Source organism: Sinocyclocheilus grahami, unplaced genomic scaffold (assembly GCF_001515645.1).
Source record: "Sinocyclocheilus grahami isolate Dianchi unplaced genomic scaffold, SAMN03320097.WGS_v1.1 scaffold429.1, whole genome shotgun sequence".
NCBI classification, from domain to species: Eukaryota; Metazoa; Chordata; class Actinopteri; order Cypriniformes; family Cyprinidae; genus Sinocyclocheilus; species Sinocyclocheilus grahami.
The window spans coordinates 322,697-325,555 of record NW_015505608.1 but is presented as its reverse complement, the minus strand read 5'-3'; the positions used below and the strand labels follow the sequence as shown (position 1 = coordinate 325,555).

General features: G+C 43.3%; 1 long non-coding RNA gene across 1 annotated transcript in view; it reads left to right on the top strand.

Annotated features, from left to right (window-relative positions):
- Positions 1-822, top strand: part of LOC107551689 (uncharacterized) — a 3,090-nt gene extending 2,268 nt beyond the window's left edge. The window contains exon 2 of the long non-coding RNA XR_001604793.1: positions 710-822. This is a non-coding gene — a long non-coding RNA (uncharacterized lncRNA). The remainder of the gene's footprint in view (positions 1-709) is intronic.
- The last annotated feature ends 2,037 nt before the right edge of the window (positions 823-2,859 follow it).

Here is a 2,859-nt window from a genome sequence, read left to right as displayed (position 1 = left end):
GTTCTTAGATCTAACATGGTCCACTGGAAGTTTGCAAAACAACTTGGACAGGTTAGCTACATGGGAAAGAGACTCTGATGTTAAAGCTAGAGTAAAGATTGCAGCAGTATCCTTTCAGGTCAACACAGAGAACCGACAGAAACGTAAAAGTCCTAAGAGGGAGTGCAGTTGTCATTACTGTGGTAAACCTGGACACTGGATGAAAGAGTGTAGAAAAAGCAAGAAGACATTAGGAGAAATTAACAGCTTTACTCAGCTCCTACTCAGTCTACTTATTACTCTGAAGCACCCCCTCCCCACTTCACCGTAGAGCCTAAGTGGCACGGACCACATCAAGTGATGTTGATTACAGCAGCTGCAGTGTTGTGTCAGGGAATGAAAACCTGGACTCATGTATCACACTGTAAAGTTGTTCCCCCACCCACAGGGAAAGGATAGGACACACGGACCAGTGAGGAGCTCAGGGAAGAACCGAATGCAACAGGTTTCGGGGGCCAACCCTGTGGTGAAGACTCCCTCATAGTCCTTCCCCATCCCCTAGTCCATCCTTACCTCACTGTTCTTTAGGTGTCGCAGGAATTAAGAAATAGGGAAAGAAGGAACAACAATAGCAGACTCAGATCGAACAAAGGATACAACCCTAGTGTTTGCAGTCTTTTACAACAAATACTGCTCTGTCGTCTTTTGTTTTCTTTCTTACTCTGTTCAGATACCACTTGATGGCTGTCCCGAGACCCATACGCACTGATCTCCTCACCTGCGTATGAAGCCACAACCTCTAAAAGACAACTAGACCCACTACCGAGCCAACTGTCACGGAAGTTTAATTTAACTTAAAAATAATTTAAATACACAACGCAGAGAATCTGTCACGAATCCGGTCCATGAACTTCCAATTTCATTGACTCTCACACTACACACTGTTGCACATCACCCCGGACTACATTTCCCATCATGCATTGCACTGATTGCACTCAGCACGGATTGCACACAGCTGTTTACACTGATTGCACCCAGCTGTTTCATATCACTCCCTCACTATTTAACACTCACTCTGATCCCTTCCCTCTGCCGAGTATTGTTCAGCGTTTATCACTCCCCTAGCGATAGCGACACTACAGAGCTCTCGTTTGTTTCCCTGCCTTAGCCTTGTCTGTTTTCTCCGGTTTCGCATCTTCGCCTGTTTTCCTGGATTCCTCCCTTTAGCCTTGCCCCTGTGACTCTGTCTGCAGTTCATCGACCCACGCTAGCCCTAGGATTATTCTTGTGTTTTGCCCCCCATATACCTGTCTGCCTCTGTTTGACCCTGCCTGCTTTTTGACCACGTCTGTATCTTCTCCAATTAAAGCTTTGCATTTGGATCCGAACGTATCAAGTCTCGTCAGCCCCATTACAGAATCACATACGAACTTCAGTCATCCACCAACATGATCAAGATTGACATTCTTGATCTTTCAGCAAAATTACACCAGATGACTGAAGATAAGTCTTCATGGTTCGGAAACCTGTTAGGTAAACCCTGGCTGTGGATCAAGGAAATAGCAATTCTGCTGTTGTTTTTTCCTACTGGTGTACAATCTATGCGTCCACAGTATAAAGTGTTTCATTCAACAAATGACCCACGCCCATCACGAGGAAATGACAGTTCCAACCAGAAAAGACTATTACCCGTAAGAACTTCACAGACCCTAGCTGCATGTTTGTTTCTGGGTCAGCATGCCGTTTGTCACTACAGACAATCAACACAGAGCAAGTGCTATGTGCCTGTAACGATCACAGGTTACAAGAATGAACTTTTAAGTGTCTACATTTGTATTTTGTGAGAGTTATTAGAACTCTCAAAGGGAGAAATGTGGGATTACAAATTTAAGAATCTGTTTAAAATATGCTGATCCTATGTTCTGACATAGCATCACATGAAAAACTAAGGTGAAGTACATTGTATTTAGCATTTAAGGTAAATTACATCAGACAAATGATTATCTTAAGCAAAGTGTAGCAAGAGATTCCTGTCTGTTCCTGTTCTCTTATTGTTAGTCAAATGAACCAGATTACTGAGACTATCACCTTTTGTTTGTAATGGCTCTTGGTGCCTCTGCCCCAGTCTTTGAGTAGTTATACTGATTGGATTAGCACCTATGCATTTGAATGACACTGTTATGCTGATGAGATCAAGGCTGGGAAAATGCCGGTGTCGGGCTGATTGCCTGTACTTCATTTGCATGCTATGGGTTAGATTGTCTCCACCTCTACTGAATGTATCCCTCCCCCTTAAAATGTATATAAACTACAATGTATCACTGCCTTAGTTAGACTTTTGATGACTGCAGCGCCACGCAGCGCGTTCTCAATAAAGAACTCTGCTGAAGATACCCAAGAGTCTCCTAGTCTCTGCTTCGACAAGGAAAAAGTTTCCTACAGGTGCATACGCCCACATTTCACAATCCAATCAATTCCCGGTGGATAAAATCAAGTCCCGCCCTATATTTTTAGTTGTTCACTTCAAAATACATCACATTACAAAGGAAAATGTGTTGCAAATGTCATTTCACGTTGACTTAAGCAACATAGCTGTGTTACCAATTATGTATGTTGAGTGTACTCTACTCTACAGGGACTTTACTCACAGTCTTTACTCACCAGCCATGACAACAGTGCACATGCTGCCATGCTCATCATAGTCAGACACATGGTTACAGACAGGAAGGGAGGAGTGGAGTTTGTCCATCAGACTGTATATAAGCAAAGCAGAGACACATGCTAATAAGAACTCATTTGACTGTGATTGGCAGAGAGCAGGGAAGGATCAGAGGGAAGTGTACTTTAACCTCCTTCTTTTATCCTTCTGTCCTCTCCCTT